This window comes from Chiloscyllium punctatum, chromosome 19, assembly GCF_047496795.1.
Source record: "Chiloscyllium punctatum isolate Juve2018m chromosome 19, sChiPun1.3, whole genome shotgun sequence".
Lineage (NCBI taxonomy): Eukaryota > Metazoa > Chordata > Chondrichthyes > Orectolobiformes > Hemiscylliidae > Chiloscyllium > Chiloscyllium punctatum.
Window position 1 is genome coordinate 8,716,787 of NC_092757.1, and position 22,483 is coordinate 8,739,269.

Genomic DNA, 22,483 nt, shown 5'->3' on the forward strand with positions numbered 1-22,483 from the left:
GCATCTATGTTTGAACTCCCCGATCCTGCAGAAAAAGACTTTGGCTATTCACTCTATCCATACCTCCCATGACATTATAAACTTCGAGAATATCACCCCTCAACCTCCTACAATCCATCTGATACTAACTTCGAGATAAAATGTTTAACAATAAGCACTTCAAATTTGAAAGAATTATAAAGATGACAGTAAAGAAAACAGCCCAAACTTCATATTGTCAGTTTTGCTCTATGTTACAAAACTAAGGCAGCATGAAACTCTTACTAGTGCCAATAAGATGTCAAGCACCTGAAATCCTTAGTGTGAAGGAGGTGCTGAGATATAGAGTGAAATCCTATCTCTTGCTAGATCGATATAATACCACATGGTCATCATTCTCTCTCCTGTTCTCTCTGTGACCTTGTGTGGTTTTGTCTTCTTTATCTTACACTCAGTTACAGAGAACCCCTTTCCCCCATTCACATCTTAATTTAAACACATTTTGCATCATCTTCCCGTTCACAACTGCTAATATCCCGTTTATCTTATGCCATGTCCTCTTTTCCAAGTCATGCATCCCCCATCTCCGGCAAGGGATTAAAAAGCCCAGTTTCCAACCTTTTCCAGTTTTGAACAAGTCACACGGACTTGTGAGGCTAACTCTGTTTCTCTGTCTCTGCAGATACTGCCAGACCTGCCGGGTTTCTCCAGAAACGAATAGGCACAGCACAAATTTTCAATTAAAGAAATAGAGAAGGATACTGGAACTAGAATTACAAAAAAATTGCTGGAGAAACTGAGAGCTTCGTAAAAGGGTCACTTGACCCGAAAGATTAACTCTGCATTCACTACAAAAGACGCCCGCAGACCTGCTTTGTTTCTTCAGCAATTTTTGAACAAGCTCCAATTTGTGAAAGCTTCTCCAACTCCCTGTCCAACACGGAGCGTCGTACCCTGGGAACTGAACGATAATGAAAAGTGCACACAGTCATTGGCTCTGAAACTGCATATGGCTGACATCACTGACACCACAGAGCTCTTCATCATGGTCAGGGAGAAAACCAGAGAGAAACACATTCAATTCAACCGCAGAAGATGACATTAAGATAAAGGAGAAGATTCAGATGAATATGTTGAAGGGTTTGAGTAATGTAACAAATTGGAAGCATGACACCAAAGAGAGACCCTCAGCAGAATGAGAGTAGGAAAGCTGAAGTATTACTGCATCAGAAACCAGGTGATGTCACTGAGTTCACGGCTGATGGGTGAATGGATCTCGATGTGAACTGGGGGATAGTCAGTAGAATTGAATTGCAGATATTGCAGCTCAAACTGGGCTATCACGTGATGCTGTTGACAACTGCAGCAATAGAAGCAGGATTGTATTCAAACATAATCTGTATTATTTTCCCCAGGATATTCCATCAGTCTATCATTACCACCAAGCCGAGTTCAGGGATGTGTGTGGGTGAACATGCCAAGGTCAGGACCATGTCCACCTCAACCTGATAACAAACCATTTAAGCTACCGCACCTGAATGGTTTCATTCCAAACAGCAGAACTGACACCTGATAGAGAGGATGAAATGATCCCAAGACCAACAGATCAGATATAAGCTCTGCAGTCGTTCCACATCCAGACATAAATGTCGGTGTACTATTAAACAACTTACTGGAGGAAAGGACTCCAGAAATATCCCCATTTTAAGTAATGGAACAGCCCTGCACATTAATGAAAAAGACAAGGATAGCATATCTGCGCCATCCTCAGCCAGAAGTGTTGAATCGATGATCCATGTCACTGTCGTCATGATGCCACAGAATCACAGATGCCAGTCTTCAACGAATTCGATTCGCTGCACTTGACATGAAGAAACAGTTGGAGACGTAGATACGACAAAGGCAATGGGCCCTGACACCATTCCCACAATGGTACTGAAGACTTGTGCTGCACATCAAGCCGTGTCCTTGGGGAAGCTTTTCCATTCCAGCTCCAACTCTGACAACTCCCTGGGAATGTGGAAAATTACTCACCCTATGTCCCATCCCCAATAGATTAATAATTACATTCTGACCGTTTAACACTCCCTCAGTGCCTTCACGATAATCACATTGGTGGGAGTTCATTTTGACAGAGCTGTAAAGCAATACAGAAATAACCAGCTCAGTGTGGTTTCTGATAGGTTCCTATGTGGATATGGTGCTGTTGTGGAAATGTCACTGGATTACTAATCCAATACAGGATAATGCTCTGGCAGCTGGTGGAAGTAAAAAAAAAATACTAAAATATCAAGATCTCGAATCTGGTGATGGTAACAGTGACCTTGCATCCAATGTTTATTGTAAACTTCGATCACCTTCCCCAACGTACTTTCAGGAAGTGAATCTCCCGTGCTTTCCTGGTCTGGCTTAAAAATAACTCCAGACACAGAACCATGTGATAAAGTCTTCAATGGTCCCTGAAACGGCCAAGCAAGACACTCAATTGTATCACACTTTTCCAAGGTCTTAAAGGATAAAACCAAACAGAATACCCGGCACCAGCCTCCATATCACAAAAGGGCACGGGAATCACAGTCCTGTTGACCCTGCAGAGTCCTCCTTCCTAAGATCTGAGAGCTTGTGACAACATTTACAAAGTTTTCCTACAGGCTGCACGGAAACATCGGGAAAGGAGTAGGCCATTCAACACATTGAGCCTTCCCCATTCTAGTTCATTGAGAAAATCTCCTCAATGCAGTTTTCCCGACACAGTGATCATATCCATTAGTATGTTTAAACATTGTGAAATATAAAATAAGAACTGTTGTAGTCCCTTCAGTCCATCAATCTTGCTCCTCGATTCAAGATACAGGCAGTTCTCTGATAACGCGGGTTTATTAAACGTGATTTGACTGCAGTGCGATTCGTGAATTGTGCACCTTTTTTCTATAAAGTGAGCTCCCGCTCACTGTGACGCGATTCCTTGCCAGGCACCAACTGAACAACAAAACACAGCTTCAGGATCCTCTGTCCTCAAAATACACCCTCTGAGTGTTCAGCTAAAACAGGAATGCAATCCGCTCTGCAAAGCCTTGAACCTGAGTCTGAAACGGAGAAATGTTCTCTCCAATTAGAAGGAACTTTATTTCAAACCAGGGGAGAATCTTGAGGAGAAATGGAATTCCATGTTGGCATCACGTTGTCAGTCAGCGTTGCGCGCTTTCTGGTGAAGAGTTTGGTGAAAGGTGCAGGGCTGTAGCCAGTGACTGTATTGTGAAAGTGTTGCATTTACAGCACAATTTCATTACCATATATGATGTAAAGGTTTAATTAGACTGAGCTAGTGTGTATGTTAGACTAACTTTAATTTTGGTTTTTTACTGATATTTTGCGGTTCGCCCATTTTTCCCTTTTCCCCATGGACCACATTATTAATATTGCATGATTTTCTGCAACACAGTGATGCACAGGAACACAGCTACCACGTTATTGGAGAACAACCTGTAATAATATCTGATCCTCTATCTTCATACCATACCCTGCTCTCTCCCTATCTCTTTAGTTTCCAGAAATCCATTTTCATATTCAGTGCCTTGGTTTCCACAGTCTGATCTGGGAGATAATTCCCCAGGTTCACCAGTCTCTGAGTGCAGACATTTATTCTCATCTCAATGCAGAGTGGTCTGTCTGTACCTAATAATGTGGCCCCTTGTTTTGATGTCGCAGCCAGGGGAATTGTCACTCCTGCTTCCAATCTGTCTTGACCTGACAGAGTTTTATATACTTCACTGATATCTCCACTCATTTTCCTAAAGCCTATGGAATTCAGGCCCAGCCGCCCCAGATTCTGCTCCCACAACAGCGATCAGTCTGGTTTTCTTCGCTGCTCTCCCTCAATGTAAGGTTTGTCCTTTATTCGGTAAGGAGACCAAAACTGTACATAATACTACACAGTGTTCGAGATGAGGTCTCACCAACGCCCTGTACAGCTGCGGTAAAACACCCTTACTCCTGTAATCAAATCCCCCTGAAAAAAAGGTGAATACACGATTTATCTGCCTATCTGCTTTCTGCTCCTGAAAATTTGCTTTCAGTGACTGGTGTACAGGGAGATCCAGATCCTTTTTCAATGTTACAGCTCCCCACTTGTTGGGTCTGTGTACACTGGTCAGCGTGCCAATGCCATTACCAGTATTGACTTCATGATTCAGATCTCATTGCCCTACATTGTCCTCGGAGGGCTGCACGGAAGAAACAAAAATGCAGCTTAAGTTCCTTTATAGATCAACATTTTTCAACCAATCCCTTTTCAAATGATCGGATCCAGTTCTGTTTCTCCCATCAAAGGTCACAATATCACATATCCCCCGCCTCCCCTCCCCATTGCTCCTCATGTGCCACGTATTTGCCCAGACACTCCACTTGTCTCAATCACCTTGGAGCATTTTGACGTCCTGCTCACCCACTCACAATCTGATATTGTTTAGTGCCATCTGCAAACTTGAAAATATTGTATTTGATCCACTCAATCATATATATGATGTGTATTAGGAATAGCTGGGGCCCAAACCCCAACCCTTGCTATATCCTCCAAACCTTCCATTCAAAAAAATGCATTGTTTTATTTCTACTCTCTGATTCCTGACAGCTCCCCCATTCTAAAGCCATATTAGTCCCAGACCCATAGGATTTGAATTTGCATAATAGGCTTTATCAAAAATCTTTCTGAAAATGCACATATTTCATTGATTGCTTCTCCATTATTATGCTAAAGGCATTTTCTCAAATATGATTCCCGTTTGATCAATCTCTGTTGACTTTGTCTGTGCTCATTACTTTCAGTTCCAATACTTACTCTAAAACTGTTCAGTTGCTAATTTCATTCTATTCCCTTTTTCTAAACAGACTAATGTTCACTAGTTTTGATGGGAAGTTTTCTTTTTTGATTCGTTTTCTTATGTGAAGACATAACTGAAGTATTTGATCCACAGTTCTGCCTTTTCCCTGTCCTCAAATCTCTGGTATCAGACTGTAAGAAAGCTGCACCTTTTCCCGTAATATTGCCATTGACACATTTTCAGAAGATATTATAAGTTCAATCTTAAAACCCTTGTTAATATACTCTTCAGAAGCCCATCAATTCCTACCTTAAGCTACTCAATGATTGACCTTCCACAGCCATACAAGCACAGAAACACAGACTTTGTACCATCAACAATACAACACGGTCTACATTAGCCCCACTTTCTGACACAAAACCGTAGCCATGAATCTTATGGCATTTCAAGTTCACAACCGTGTATTTTCTAATGGTTGTGAAGTTACCATGAGAATTCTTCTCTCAGGAAGTTCATTCCTGACCCCAGCACCCTCTGAGTGAAAAACAATCCTCAGTTTCTCTCCAAATCTCAAACCCTTCACTTTAAAATGTGCTCCATTGTTCTTGGCCCATTGACTAAAAGGAACGGCTGCTATCTATCCACCCTGTCCATGTCCCTCGTAATCCTATCCTTCTGAATCTCGGCCCACTCAGCCTTCTCTCCTCCAAACTGAACAACCAGAGCTTATCCAGCCTCTTTCCATAGCTACTGTGCTCCATCCCAGCGAACATCCTGGTGAATCTCCTCTGAGCCCTCTCCACTACAATCACATTCTTCCTGTAATGTGGCTCCCAGAACTACAATCAGTATTCCATCTTGGCAAAAGCAAACTTCCGCATAGCTCTTATAACCTATGCCTTGATGAATAAAGGTTATGTCTACGGTCCCCTATGCTTTCTCAAATTGTGCATTAACCAGTTTAGTCACATTCTGGGAATTGTGGAGAAACACCCTCTGAGCTCCCGAGTGTGCTGCTATTCATTGAATTCTCCCCTGTCCAGTTCCTTCTTCCAAAGTGCATCATTACATATTCATCAGGGTTACATTCCATCTGCCATTGATCCACCCATCTGACCATTCCATCTGTATCTTCCTGTAACATAAGACCTTCCTATTCACTGCCAACACCCGGCCAATCTTTGAATTAAACACAAACTTAGTTGTCACACTCCGGCCACCCCCGTCCATATTCACAGCTGCATCATTTATGAATACCACAAATAATCAGGTTAAATATGACACAACACCAGGTTATAGTCCAACAGATTTATTCAGAGGCACTAGCTTCGAAGAGCTGCTTCTTCATCAGGTGGTTGTGCGCTTTGAAATCTCGTGCCTCTGAATAAACCTGCTGGACTATCACCTGGTGGTATGTGATTTTTAAGTTTCTCCACCCCAGTCCAACACCAACACCTCCGTATCACAAATAATAAGGGACACAGCACTGATCCCTGTGATACATCATTGGACACCTGTCTCAGTCACACTAACAGCCTTCAACCACTACCCTCTGTCTCCGAACAGTAAGGTGATTTGGATGCAACTTGGCTAGTCACGAATGACTCCTACTTGTTCCTTTGTTATTCTTTTCCGCTTGACACACTTGCAGAATATCTGGGGATTCTCCCTAATCTTGCCCTACCAGCAGTTTTCTATGCCCCTGTTTTAGGCAGTTCTCACAAAGTGAAGAATTTCCTCATTATTGCGGTCTTAATTGCTCTGTCTCTTAAACTGCAATTATTTGCCTTGTATGTGGAACTGACAGCCAGGGAAACGTCATATTTATTTCCAACTTGACATATGTTTTGTGAAGTTTCCAAGTTTCATTGTGACCCTCCTCTCATTCTTTCAAACTCGAAAGAACACAGGCCGAGTTTCCTCATCAGGCAATCTCGCCATCTGAGGGATTAATCTGGACAATGTCCATTGCACTTTTTTGTGGTCAATATATTCTTTCTCAGATTAGGTCACCAACACTTTACACAATGGATGTAGGTTTGCTCGCTACATTTCCAGACGTTTCTTTATCTTACTAGGTAACATCTTCAGTGGACCTCATACGAAACAATGCTTAAAATTTTTTGCTTTCCATTTCTATGTTTGGATTTCTTTGTGATGGTGATGCTATTTCCTGTGGCGAAGTCACTTCCTGTTTATTTTCTCAGAGGGTGGTTGTTGGGGTCTAAAATCTAATAGCACATCGAGTTAGACATCTGTCAGGAATACATATGGATTTTCTCCATTATTGCTGTTAATTCCTAAATATCCAATATCACATGCTGTATAATAGATTCCAACAGTTTCCAACTTGCAGATGTCACGTTAATTGTTTGGCAGTTCTCCAAACTATGTCTTCTTCCCTTTATAGATGCTTGGATTCCTTCCATTAATCTACAGTGCTTGGACCACGTTTGCTAACTTCCATTTATCCACAATGGCTTCCAGCCTCTGCAGAATGCACAGGAAAATAAAACACAGTCATCGACAGTGCAATTAATATTTCTGTTGCCGATTTATGTCTGACATTTTAATATGAAGTACATTAGGATTGTCAGTCTTAGCAATGCTCAATCCAGTTACATTCTCAAATACCTCCTTGTTACTGACATATGTTGACTTTATGTCTTCAGTTGCACAAGCACGACATGATCACTTGGTATTTCTGAATGATTTTGTGGATCTTCCTCCGTGAAGACAGATGCAAAGTAACTGGTTATTCTCTTGGTCATTTCCCTGTTTTTCAAAATAAACTCTCCTCTCCCGATTACCAATTTTCATATTTGACCTTGCTTTTGCTTTGTTTCCTTTGAAATACAGCTTGTAGATTTATGCAGTGTTTTTGTTCTTGTTTGTTAGCATTCATGTTCTGTTTTTGATTTCCTTATCAATTTCATGGCCCTTGTTTCTCGATCGTGAACTTCTCCGAATTCTCAGGTTTTCACAATGACTGAAATTCTTCCGAATCCACTTCCTATCATTAATACGTTTTCTAATTTGTTATGTTAAACATCATTGTGTCATTTTCCCTTTCTTTGGTGTTTATACCTGAAATAAATAGACGTATTTTTCAGACTTTGCATTATTTCTATAAATCTCCTGGTCCTGACCAGATATATCCAGGAACACTGCAGAAGGACAGAGAAGGAATTGCGGGAGCCATGGCTGATATTGTTACATCACCGCTGGCCAACAGGTGAGGTCCCGGAGGACTGGGGGCGTAGCGAATGCTGTGCCCTTACTCAAGAAGAGCCTAAAAAGAAAAACTTGGGAACTATGGACCACTAAACCTAAAATCTGTAGCAGGTAACTTCCTTGAAAAGGTTCTGAGAGATAAGATATACGTGCTTTAGGAAAGACGGGGTGTGATTCGGAGCAAGATTAGAGTGGTGCAAGAAAAGCACAGCAGAGCAAGCAGCATCCGAGGAACAGGAAAATGAACGTTTCGGGCAAAAGTCTATCATCAAAGTTATCACGGCTTTGTGCATCGGACACCATAGCTCACAAATTTGTTCGAATTCTTTGACAAAGTGACCAGCAACGTTGAGGAGATCAGGGTGGAATGCGTCGTCTATATGGATTCAAGTAAGGCTTTCAATAAGCTTTCACATGGTGCGCTGCTCTGGAAGGTTAGATCTCATGAAATTGAGGAGGACCTGCCAAATTGGATATAAAATTGGCTTGATGGTAGGAAGCAAATAGTAATAGTGGAAGGGTGCTTGTCAGACTGGAGGCCTGGGACTAATGGATGCATCGGGGCGATGCTGGCACCACTATATATTACATATATCTATAATTTAGATGAGAATGTACGTGCATGATTTGTAAGTTTGAAGGTGACAATAAAATAGGCGGTTACATAGAGAATGACAAAGGTTATCAGAAATTTCAGAACTTACAGCAGCACCTTGATCAGCTGGGGAAGTGAGCCGAGAAATGGTTAATGGATTTTAATGCAGATCAGTGCAAGTTCTTGCATTTTACAAACTCAAATCAATATCGGAGTTTTATGGTGAATGGCTGGGTCGTAAGGAATGTAATTGAACAGAGGGACCTTGGAATTCAGGTACATGGTTCTCTGAAAGTTGATTCAGAGGTAGAGAAGGCAATAAAGAAGACTTTTGGCACACTGGCATTCATCAGTCAGGGCACTAAGTGGCGAATTTGGGGAGCTATGCTGCAGAATACGGGGCACTGATGAGGACATACTTATAGCGTTATGTTCAGTTTTGTTAACTTTTCTATAGGAATGATGTTATTAAACTGGAATGAGTGCAGACGAAATTTACGACGATGTTGCCAAGGACTCAAGGTTCTGAGTTATAGGGAGAGGTTGGAAAAGCTAGGACTGTTTACTTTTGCGTGTATGTGACTGGGGAGAGGATCTTATTGAAGGGTATAAGATCGTAACAGGCATGGATAGAGTGAATGCAGTCAGCCTTTACTTCCCGGGATTGGACAATCATGGACTAGAGGGCATCAGGTTAAGGTCAGAGGGGTAAGAATAAAAGGGTTCCTGAGGAGCAACTTTTTTATGCACAGGGTGATACGCATATGGAATGAGCTGCCAGCAGAAGTCGTTAAGGTGGGTACATTCACAACATTTAAAATGCATTTGGACAAATACAGGATAGGAAAGGATTAGAAGGATGCGGGGCAATGGCTGGGAAATGGGGTGAGTGTGACTTGACATTTTGGTCGGAATGGATCAGTTTGGGCCGAAGGGCCTGTCTCCATGCAAAAGGACTCTATAACTTTAACAACCATTGCTTATCTCCCACTGAATGTTATTTTGTTTTTTCCCAATTCACTGGAACAAACTTGACCCTCTCGGCTCCATGCTTCCATCATTGACCAAAATGTACAAACATTCTATATTGTATGCAGACGCTGTGTAAAATACAACATATTAATGTCACTACTCCTCCAAAGCTGCTTCAGAGCAAGGACATTGATTAGTCCTCCTGACCACACAACACCATATCTGAAAAAACTTAATCTCTAGTTTGATTCAATACATACTATTCAACCCACCTGATATACATTTAGGGAATTTATTTTTCACAGCATGAGCAGTCACTTAGTTAAAGCAGTTGAGATGCAACTTGAGACCATCCAATAAGACTGCAGTATCCATGATATTTGCATGTCAAATTTTCAGCGCATATGACGCTCAGAATTTCTGCAACAGTTTTAGCTTCGATATATACTACAACAATGTTTGCTTCTCCTTGTTATTTGTAAGCTCCCCTTAAAATGAATCTAAGGGACATGGTCTGTGGCGTCATTGGTGATAGATTTGGACAAGACATTCCGGAAGGGTCACCTTGTGATACAGGCCAAGCGTTAATAACCTTCTCCGCTCTGTCCGGATAAGGGTCACCATATTCTATCTGCTCCTTCACACTCCCTGTATACCTGTTATAGCACTGACGCCCGAACAAGGCTCACACACTATTTCCAAATAAGGCTCAGGCATTTCCAAACTCACTATTGAATTCAGCAACTTTCTTCCTCACTTTCTCTGTCATCTACACAATACCCCCAACACTAATAATACTAAATTGATTTACAACTGTCGACTGACTCATTACGGACACCTCACCATTCCCCCCAGCCCCACATCCAACAGCACTAACAGCAGGGTCACTCATTTGCACACTCCGTCCCTCTCTCCCTTTCTCCTGTTCCAGGAGAAACTGTCTGGAATGGGACAGAAAGGGACAAGCTGGGTGGTGCTGTACCTGATGTCTCTTCCCTCACACCCCTTTCTCCTGCCATGTGGGGAGGAACCTGGCATGAGCCGGACAGGAACAAGATGTCTCATGTGGAGCTTTTGAAACATCCACTTCCCATCAACTTAGTAAAGAACGACATTCAGTTTTCACTTTAAACCCACTGTCAGTTCCAACGTCAGTCCATTCACTCCCAAACAAAAAACGATACCTCTCTGCACAGAGATGCAGACACTGAAATGCACAGACATATTGGTAAACACCCCAACATACTAACATACACAACACGTCTAAGGAGATGGGCATACACACAGATTGCAACACACAGAGACATATACAATTGCACACAAATAGATACAAACACACATAGAAACACAGAGGCTGATACATAGGTACACAGATATAGACACACAAATACACAGAAAACAATCACTTGGACAGACACATACGGACACACACACACACACACACACACACACATATATACACATACACACAGAGACACAAGCACTAGTGTCATTTAGACACAAATCGACACATTTTTTGGTTTATAAAGGGATCAAGGATTCTAAGGAGAAGGCAGGAGATTGAGTTTGAGGTACATACAAGAAATTATTGAATGGTATATCAGACTTGGTGGGCCGAATGGCCTCATTCTGCTCCTTTTTTCATGCTCATGTGGTGTTATGCTGTCAAGTATTCACTTTCTGAGATTGCAGCAAAGGCTGGATTTGATACATATTTGACTGGAAAGAGTCAGTGGGAATGTGGGACAGGTTTGGAGGGCAGAATGGTTTATGGTTATTCATAATTATTATATCCTTAAGTATGAAAAGAGGTGTTGATTTGATGTGAGGTTAGCACAGTTTTAATGTAATGGGTCCGACAATGAAATAAAGATGACCCTTTCCATTTAGTGCTGTGCGGTCTGTGGTATCCTCATCCTCAGGCAATAGGGAATATTGAGGATATTCTAGACTGAGCTCGACTGATCTTTGCTGGACAGGAGAGTCAATGTTTATTGGGAACAGACAGGAGAGGGATGATCAGATACAATTGGACCAGCCATGAGCATTCTGAATGTGTTGTTATCTCAATCCACCCTCGATGCTGTTATAGAGATATACTGCTGCCCCTACTCCATGTGTTGTTCCCTCAATCCACCATCGAGGCTGTGACAAATATATACTGCTGCCCCTACCCCATGTGTTGTTCCCTCAATCCACCATTGAGGCTGTGACAGAGATATACTGCTGCCCCGAACCCATGTGTTGTTCCCTCAAACCACCCCTCGATGCTGTTACAGGGTAGGGGACCACCCCAATCCGTCAGACACGATCGTTACAATGAGACAGGAGGAGACCATTCTGCCCCTCTAAGAAATTACACAGGAATATAGAATTAAGTAATTCAGATCGTTGAGTACATTACACCGACCAGGACGAGGCCATTCAACCCGCCTGAGCGGCTACACAGGAACAGGGAATATGTCGCTAGCAGGAAATGGAGAGTAGAGAGAAATGTTTACTTTCAAGCTGCAAAGCTCTAACTGATGGAGTGCCTCAGAGATCACTGTGGGGTCATCAATGACCAATAATCTGTATCAATGGTCTGGAGGAAGGGGAGGGAATGGCTTGGAGCTCAATTAGCACGTACACCAAGATTCGTTGTGTCGTCAAATTGAGATACTGAGTCTGCAATATGATTATAGACAGGGATGGTTTGTGTGCAATCCTTCAGTAGAAATAACATAACGTAAATTGTCTGTTTTGGCATGAAGGATAAAATAATGGTAATCAATTTAAATGGAGAGAGATTGCAGAACTCTGTGAAACAGGAGGTTTCCATGTTCCTGGGACATGAATCATGTGAAGTCAGTCTGCATCTGCAGCAAGTGATTTGGAAGGTAAGTGGAATGATGCTGTTTTTGACAAAAGGTTAAGGTTTAATTGCAGGAATGTTTTACGGCATCTGTACAGGGCATTGCTGAGACCACATCTGATGCACTGTGTACAGTTTTGATCCCCTAACACTAAAATAACAGGATATAATTATTTTTGAATTTTTCCAAGAGGTTTCCCTTTTCTCATTCCTGGGATGCCGGCCTTTGGTTATGGGGGATAATCTGCTCCGATCTTAGCCTAGAAATAGGATTGAACCACCATGACTTTCAGAAAAGTGCATCAGCTGGATGCATTTTATCTCTTGTCAGGGAGACTAAAGCTAGAGAAAATATTTGAAGAAAAAGATGCATTGATATTAACACACATACTATAAAGACACCTACCAATATTTACAAATTACACAGACACGTGTAAGTATGTCATCAACTTATGAAAAGCGGACATTTTTTGAGATTGAATGGAATTGTGTACAACAAGAGCAATGATGCCCCTGCATATAATCCATAATCAGGTTTTCCAGGGAATGTTCCAGGAGAGCACACATGGTCCAGTTTGGTATTCAGTTGATATTATTGTATGTTTCAACACAGAGAGGGAGAAAAACGTTCCCTGCCTGAGAAGCAACAGCCGATTGATCCCTTTCTCTTACTTTGTTCCACCAGATAGCAAAGTGTCAGTCTATAAAATCCCTAAGTTATCTTTGCCACTTGTGGTGGATTCCTGGTGAGGATTCATTGGAAACTCTCATATGCCCGAAACAAAGGGAATTCAGCCAAATCCAAATGTTCCAGAAAGAAATCTCACAACCAGTAGCTTATTTGAACAGAATAACTTCAAAGGCTAAATAACATTTGGAACACTGTCATTTTACTATTTGATATGAGTTCAACGTTCTGTGTCTTACATTTTCTTTCTAGAAAATGACCTAATCTGAGACCGATATCATTGGCCACATCATTAAACTGCTTACATTTAAGATTGGTGTAACCAGTGGAGGAGTGAGACGGAAAAGGAAACAGTGACCCTCCAACATTGGCTAGAACACAAATGAGAAATTTTCAAAGGGCTGTCCAAGTGGATATTCCCTCCCCAGAAGTTTGTGGTGCCTGGATGTTTACATTTATTCAAAGTTGTATTTGTTGACATTTGACAGAAAAGTGAATGTAGAAAATGGTATACAGACAGAACAGTGCTCGGGAGATCACAATCACATGACCCATAATCTTTGTGCATGGTGGAGCGGCGACAAAGTGTCTAATGGCACACTCCTGCTGCTCAGTCCCATGTTCTTATGTTCAATCCAACCACTCACAGCTCCTGCAAGGAGCAGTTGGAGGCCACTTGCTCCAAATACCTGATCCACAGTAACACATCATCTCATTCAGTCCCTCAAGACTGTCACTACACACACGGTTTAGTGTGGGTTGGAAAATGCTATTTGGAAATCCAGGCTGGGTTCGAAAGACGCCTCTGGTCTCTTTGCAGAGTGCCTCCTCACTGCAACTTGTGCTTTATTTGTTGGTCATAATACAGGCCCAGATTCACTGTGAATACAAGCCTCATATCTCACCCAGAGATGACTCACAAAATACTTTGCTCTGTCTGATTGCAACGTTCAATAACAGAACGTTTAGGAAAATTACATCTATTAACTTTGTAATTACAGATTATGAGGACATAAGAAACCGGATCAGCTAATTCGGACGATCAAGCCATTGTCTACCTTCATGGCTGATCTAATATTGGCATTAACTCCTTTTAAATGTCCAATTATTCACATCCCTTAGCTGTCTGACAGCTCAAAAATCCATCGACCTCCTCCTTAAAGACTTTCAGTGATGTAGATCCCATAACTCGCTAGCCCAGATAATTCCTGACATTGATTACCCGCTGTGAGAGGAAACCATTCCCTACACATACATCGTCACCTAATTGATATGAACGAGAGGTGAACACAGGGGCTCAGCAAACAGTGAATGGCTTTGATATCAAGTGAGTATTTGACTGAGGATGGCATCAGGACCACCCACTTATTTGAGCTGAATGGAAATCAGGTATAACCTCCCACTTGACTGGGTCTTTTAGAGCTCAAAGAAAGATGATTGTGGTCGTTGGCCAACAGTCCTCACAGTTCCTGGACATGTCTGCAGGAGATCCTCAGGTTAGCCTCCTCAGCACAAACATCTTCCACTGCTATATCAATATCTTTCCCCATCATAAGATTTGAAGTAAGGATGATGACGGATATCACACAATATTCAGAGATTTTGCGCCCCCTCAGCTCCTGAACCATCTTATGTCCATGTGTGGCAAGACCTGGACAGCATTCCGTTTGTGCTGGTAAAGTGTCGGTAACATTCATGTAACAGCGCTGTCAGACCCTGCACATTTCCACAGTTAATAGAGGAGCTCAATCAGCATCCCAGGCTGGTTGCACACTGATATGTGGAAGCCATTGAGCCCGTGGAAACTCATGAACAAGAACAGGGACAGCCCATTCTATCCACCTGCCTATTGTTCAGGAATCAGAGGGGTCTGGTCAGTACATCGAGCTGTTAAACAGGAACAGGCAGAGCCTAGTCAGACCCTTAAACCTGTTTCATGAGACCGGGAGGAGGCTATTCAGCCCCACGAGATAGTTATACAGAAACAGGAGGCCGTCATTGATACTCTAACATTACAAACCAATGAAACCGAGATTGCATTGATAGGGGGCTCCATGGTGTTAATCATGGTTCCATTGTTTGCAGAACGTGTGCTACCTTAACATGGTTTGCTGGCAGTGATAAGAAAAAACCAAATATTTTGTGTAAAGTCTCAAGGAGGCATCTTCTACCTCCGAGAAGACACTCCCATGTGCTCTACGTAGGTCAGAAGCTGCTGGGAAGAGTTAACTCTTTTATAATGAAGGTACTGTTACTGCTGTCGGGATTATGGATGGTATTATGTTCATTGCAGGATCACGCACCAATTGAACTGCATTAACGTTGGGAGAGTTTTTTTTTCCAAAAGCCTGAACCTCTCTCTCTCTGTTTCTGAATCGAAATAGGGAGTGGGTGTGGTTGGGTGGAACTTTCTCAGAGGCTCTTAAACTATCGAGAACCATGTAACCCGATTGAAAAAAAGCCATGGAATTTATCACCGTAACAGTGTCTGTTTAGAACGTCATAAGTGATTGTGCATCCCCCTTAATGTTCAATGTAATCCCCTTATTCTCTCACTGAGCTTCACTCACTGTTCATGTTGCCATCATATAAGGGATTAGTCTGGTGAGACTTGAGAGAAAGTCTATCCACAGTACCCCAAATACTGCCTCAACACACTCAGGGATGATCACAATAATCCTTTCCTCTCACTTAGACATCGCCGTTTCCTTTCTGTGTTATGAAACGCCATTATTTCTCTATACACTACGACTGACATGGAATTTATAAGTTCCTTACATCTGTACGTCAGCATCAATAAAGCCAGCACCAGAGTTGCCTATGGAGATGTGCATCACACTCGGGGAGCATTTCAATGAGATCGAATACACCTAAAAGATGTAATGATCACCTACCTGAATAGAAATTAGCTGTTCAAATACGGGAAACAGGTAGGGGATGGGAGCTATTTTTACTTTTGTTCTTGTCTCACAGGATGTATGCAGTCCTGGTCAGGGCGGTATGTTACCCCAATGTTAAATTGAGTGGCTGGTTCAGTTGTTCCACAGGACAGTAAAGAGTAAAACACATTGCTGGGGGGGTTGTAGTGTTACAATTCAGGATAAATTCTCCTGCTTTATTAAAACCAGCAACACAGAAAAGAGTTATCCAATGTGTGATGTTTCTAGAGTCTAAGAACTATTTAAAGTAAAAATTAACAACTTTATTTCTTAAAGTTTTACAGAGAATAATAATCGAACGAATATTTACAACTTCTTCCTCTAACCTATCTTTGACGTCCCCCCTCCACAATACGAGTCAGATAAGATTCCTAATTAAGATTTACAAAATGAAACTTCTTATCTCAAAACCAGGAAACTTTCGGTTCTTCTCCATAGTCCTGACTTCTTTTCTTCTGGGGAATTCTGCTTCACTAGTTACTAATCAATGAATATACTTTTAAGGGAACTATTTTTCAGGCAGTCTTTGCATGCTGGTAGCTTGGCAGCTCTGCTATCAACTGTTCAATTTTCCACGGTCTTGTACCTCCAAACTATTCGATTGTGTCATTTGCTTTTAAGATTATCAATCTATTACATTCAAACTTGATTGGAAGTGGGTCATTTGAGGTATAATTTAAACTGTTTGGCTGAATTTGTTTTTGTCTCAAGACAATGAGCTAATCGAGTTGTTCGATCAAAAGTTAAATTATATCTATTTTTCAGAAGACATAGTGCTGTCAGGTAGTTTAAAGGTGCAGTACACCCACATGTTCATCACTGAAGTCACACGGAAACCTGATTAGGGAAGTTTGACACATTGACTTACCTGAAGGACTTCAGCCAAGTAGATGGACTTTAATAACAAATGATAATGGTTGCTTTTAAATTCCACCACTTTCCTTCATGAGATATCAACAGACTATTATTCTGTGGCTCTAGATTATGAGTCAATGATTTGACTACCATAAACTGTCTTCCCGTACGTGCAGGGAACACGTCAAACATCCTTTTAGAGCAATTATTTAGTGAGGAACATTTGATTAGAAGGCACTTGAAACTGTTGCATCCAGATTGAACAAAGGCAAAAATCATGGTTTATTCAGAAGTTGCACTGAGCCTGCAGACGAGACTGAGATATCATGATGGTGGTTTTGGACAGGATTGGTGATTGGGGAGGACATGGAGATGTAAATCCGTGAAGGACAAAATGGATTATGGAGTTTGAGAACATTCTGTGTCCTTCTCGCTTATCAGTGAGTAATTTATAAAAAGTTTGATAGCTATAATTTATAAGGAAAGGATTTTTTGTTTGGAACTGAAGACATTGACTTGCACTTTGCACAATTTGTATATCATGAGCAGAAATTGAGTTCAACCCAGTTTAGTAGATAAATATAATGACGTACCAGGAACACCAACTATCGCAAGGATGGGATATTAACCACCTTGAATAATCCAAAGGATAATCTGGATCCGTGATGCTAATGATATCCAAGGCCAAGAAAGCCAGTAAAGACCCGAGGATAAACTTCTGTCCATTGATGGAATATTCCAGTCTAATGTTCTCAGATTCTGATACATTGCTGTACCATTCCAGTCAAATGTTCTCAGATTCTGATCCATTGTTGGAACATTCCAATCCATGGTCCTCAGATTATGAATCATTATTGTAACGTTCCTGTCTCATGTTCTCAGATTCTGATCTCTCCTCCCGCATCTCTCTCTCAAGCTGCTGATCCCTGTTAGTGCTGTCAGTGATGCTCCTACTCTCACTATGTGATAGCACATTGAACAGAGCCCATTTATATTTCAACCATGGAAACTCTCCACTGCCATAATTAGGATCCACTGAGATTGATATTAATCACAGTCACTGCACAAATAGCTCCAGTTTACCCCTTTGAATTCAATAATGATTTTATTAAAATTCAAAAGAACTTCTAAAGATTACACATTTGGCATGGGATATGTGTGGGGGTGAACAGGAAGAAATATTTGAGATGGTAGATTGATTGTATGTAATCATTCAATCTGCCTTAGATATGACAGTAATGTCAAAGGATTGTCAGAACTTAAACAGGTTTCTCGGATTATAAATCAAAATATACTGTCTGTAACTACTGACCAGTGATTATAATGTCAGTAAAATGTGTAGAGAACTTTTCTAGTCCATAATCTGACAGAAAATTGCTTATGACAACATGAGTGATAACAGACAAATGGCATGGATATGTTAACAGAGAATATGATGTGACACACAATTCAGATGGTTATTCAAGGATCACAGAGGGCAGATACGGGTCCTGCTGTTTATGTTATCGATGTCAATCAACTGTATTGAAGTAAATTTCACTGGATTTCAATTGCAGTGTGATTATGATATCGTGGTATTTCTGCTGAGAGTGGAGGGAGGGAACATGATATTTCCCAGCCATCAGTATTGGAATTTTATTCTTCATAAATCATATGAAGATCAAACTCAAGGGTACATTGCCAATGAGGAATGAGGAGAGCCAATATTAACCACACAACCAGAAGACATTGGCGCAGAAATTTGGCCATTAGGCCATTTGAGCCGGCTCCGCCATTCCATGACGGCTGTTAAGCTTCTGAACCCCATTCTCACACTTTCTACCTGTAACCCTTGATTCCCTTTACAGTCAAGAACCTATCTGTCTCACTCCTAAATATACTCACTGACCTGGACTCGACAGCCCTCTGTATCAGTGAATTCCATAGAATCACCGCTGTCGGGCTGAAGAGGTTTTTCCTTATCTTTGTTCGAAAAGATCTTCCTTTTCCACTGTCCCCTCGGTTACTCGTCTCTCCTACATTGGATACATCTTCCCAAAATCCCCTCTCTCCCAGGTCATTTAGTATTCTGTAAGTTTCAATTAGACCTCCTAACATCCTTCTGAATTCTACCAAATACAGACCCAGAGCCCTCAAATATTTTTTATATGATAAGCTTTTATTTCCTGGCACCATTCTCGTGAATCTCTTTGGAAAACACACCAGGACCAGTGCATCCTTCCTGAGATATGGGACTCAAAACTGCGCACAATAATCCAAATGTGGCATGACCAAAGCCTTATAGAGCCTTAGAAGTACATCCCTGCTTTTATATTTAAGCCTTCTTGAAATAAATATCATCATTGTATTTGCCTTTCTAACTACTGACAAACGGCAAGTTTACCTTTTAAGACTTCTGGACTAAACCCCCTAGTCTTTTTGCCCTTCAGACTTCTGAATTTGCTCGCTATTTCGAAAATAGTCCATGCCTCTATTCATCCTGGCAGAATGTTTTCCCACACTTTCCCACATTGTACTTCATCTAACACTTCTTTGCTCACTCTCCAAACCTGTTAAAGTCCTTCAGCAGGTGAAAGGGAGGACCGCAGATGCTGGAGATCAGAGTCAAAAAGTGTAGTCATAGAAAAGCACAGTCTGTCAGGCAGCATCCGAGGAGCAGGAGATTCGACGTTTCAGATATAAAGCCTTCATCAGGAATGTTGAGTGGGTGGAAGGGGGCAGAAAGATATATGGGGGGGGGGGAGCTGGCGCTGGGAGAAAGGTAGCTTGGAAGGCGACAGCTAGATGAAGGTGTGTGATAATACTGATAGATCAGAGTGGAAGGTGGATTTGATACTTGGGAAGGTAGATGGACAGGTAGGACAGTTCAAGAGGGCGGTGCTGAGTTGGAGGGTTAGATCTGGGATAAAGTGGAGCGAGGGGAGATAAGGAAACTGGTAAAATTGTCCTTGATACCGTGTGTTTGGAGGGTCCCAAGGCAGAAGATGATGCGTTCTACCTCCAGAAATCAGGTGGCTAGAATTTGGCAGTCGAGGAGGCCAAAATCTTGCAGGGCTTTGGCGGAGTGGGAGGGAGAGTTAAAGTATTCGGCCACAGGGAAGTGGGGTTGTTGGCTTTTCCGTGTGTTCCCTGAACCATTCTGTAAGTTGACATCCTGCCTCGCCAATGTATAGGAGACAGGAGCAATAGACTGACTAGATTAGGTGTTTAGATGCACAGGATGTTCTCTTCCTGATGTGGTAGGATCCTTTGGGGCCTTGGGTGGAGGTGAGGAGGGAGGTGTTGGCACAGGTTTCATATCTCTTGCAGTGTCAAGGGATGGTGTTGGGAGTGGAAGGTGGCTTGGTGGGGGCGTGTGGACCTAACGAGGGAGTCGTGAGGGAATGGTCTCAGCAGTATGATGATAGGGGTAGGGAGCGAAGTATATCTCTGGTATTGGGGTCTGACTGTTGGTGGCAGAAATGGTGGAGGATGATGCGTTGTATCCTGAGGTTGGTGGGATGGAAGGCGAACACCAGAGAGGTTCTAACTTGTTGTCGTTGGAAGGGTGGAGTGCAAGGGCGGAGGTGTGGGAACTTGAGGAGATGCACGAGAGCACCCTCCTGCAGCTGAACCAACTCTTCAATGCTACCTGTCCCTCTGTCGAGCTTTGCACTGTTTGAAAGCTTAGCCAGAATGCCCTCAGTTCCTTCATATAGATAATGAATGCAAAAAGTAAAAAGTTGTGGTCCCAACACTGAGTTTTGTGGAACACCACTTGCCACTGGTTGCCATCCAGAGAAGAGCACTTTTATCCCCACTCTATGCGTTCTCTCAGGCAGCCAAACTTCTATCCATGCAAGCACTTTGCCTCTAATACCATGGGCTCATACCTTTCTCAATAGCGTCATGCATGGCACTTTGTCAAAGGATTCTTGAGTGCAGATGGATAACATTTATTGGTTCTCCTTGATCTAATCTGCTCATTACTCCCTCATTGTTTTCTAGCCGGGTTGGCAGGACTGATCTCCCCCTGATGAAACCATGCTGACTCTGTCCTATTTTACCAAACACCTCCAAGTATCAGAAATCCCATCCTTCACAATGGATTCCAGGATGTTACCCACAACCAAGGTTAGGCAAATGAGTCTGCAGTTTCCATCTTCTATCTAACTCCCTTATTAAACGGGGTGTCATGTTAGCAATTATACAGCCACTTTTCCGTTTCCTGATTTTAGTCATTCCTGAAAGATTACCACTTACGCTTGCACTAACTCTTCAGCTATCTCCCTTACAAGGCTGGGGTGTAGTCCAACTGGTCCAGGTGAGCTATCCACATTCAGGCCATTCCGTTTTCTAACATGCTCTTCTTGGTGACGACCACCATATTCAGGACTGCCCTCTCACTCTCGTCAATTCTTGAGAAATTACTCGTGTCTTCCACCGTGAAGACTGATACAAAGTTCCTCAGCCATTTCTTTGTTTCCCACTACCGTCTCTCCAGCATAATTTTCCATGGTCCATGTTCACTTTTACCACTCTTTTGCACTTTATATTTCTAAAGAATCACTTAAAGTTTTCTTTGTATTAATGGTTAGAAGGTCTTTTGCCCGAAACGTCGATTTCGCTGTCTGTTGGATGCTGCCTGAACTGCTGTGCTCTTCCAGCACCACTAATCCAGTATCATCCTACCCGTACCGTGCCTTTATTGCTCAGCATGTATCTCTGCAGTGTCTCCTGAATTAATCTTGGAATTTTCTGCCATTACTGTTCCGCTGTCTTTCCTGCTAGACCCCTGTCCCGGTCAATTCTACCCATTTACTCCCTTGTGCCTCTCCAGTTACCTTTATTCAGCTGAAATATTGTTAACTCTGATTCTACTTTCTATCTCTCAAATTGCAGAATAAATTCAACCATGTTCTAATCACCGCTTCTGAAGTTTTCTTTCACCTTAAGCTCCCTTATCTAGCCTGCGTAATTAAACCTAGTGTCATCTGTTCCAGGGAGGGCTCCACCACATGATGCGCCAAAAAGCCATCTCATAGACATTCCTCAAATTCCTTTTCTTGCGATCCACTCCCAACCTGGTTTCCCATTCCACTTGCATATTGAAATCCCCCTATGATCACTGTAACTTTGTCTTTCCTATAGATCTTTTCTATATCCTGGTTTATCTTTTACCCCAGCTCCTGACTACCCTTTGGAGGCCTGTGCAAGTCTTCAACTGTGGTTGTCTTATCTTTGTGATTCCTCAATTCTACCCATGCAGATTCTACAAAATCTGACTTTACTTCCTTTCTTACTATTGATTTAATTTCATTTCTTAATAATAACGTAAACCCTCTCCCTCTGCTACCGATCTTTTCGATAGGATATATATCCTTGAATATCCTGATCCCTTGCAACCACTTCTCTGTGATGTCCATCATGTCATACCGACCAATTCCAATCTGTGCCACAAGCTCATTTACTCTATTCCTTATACTGTGTGCATTCAGATATAACCCCTTCAATCTTGTATTAACGGTTCCTCTTCTCATTGTTATTTGTTTTTCCGGAATGCTTGAT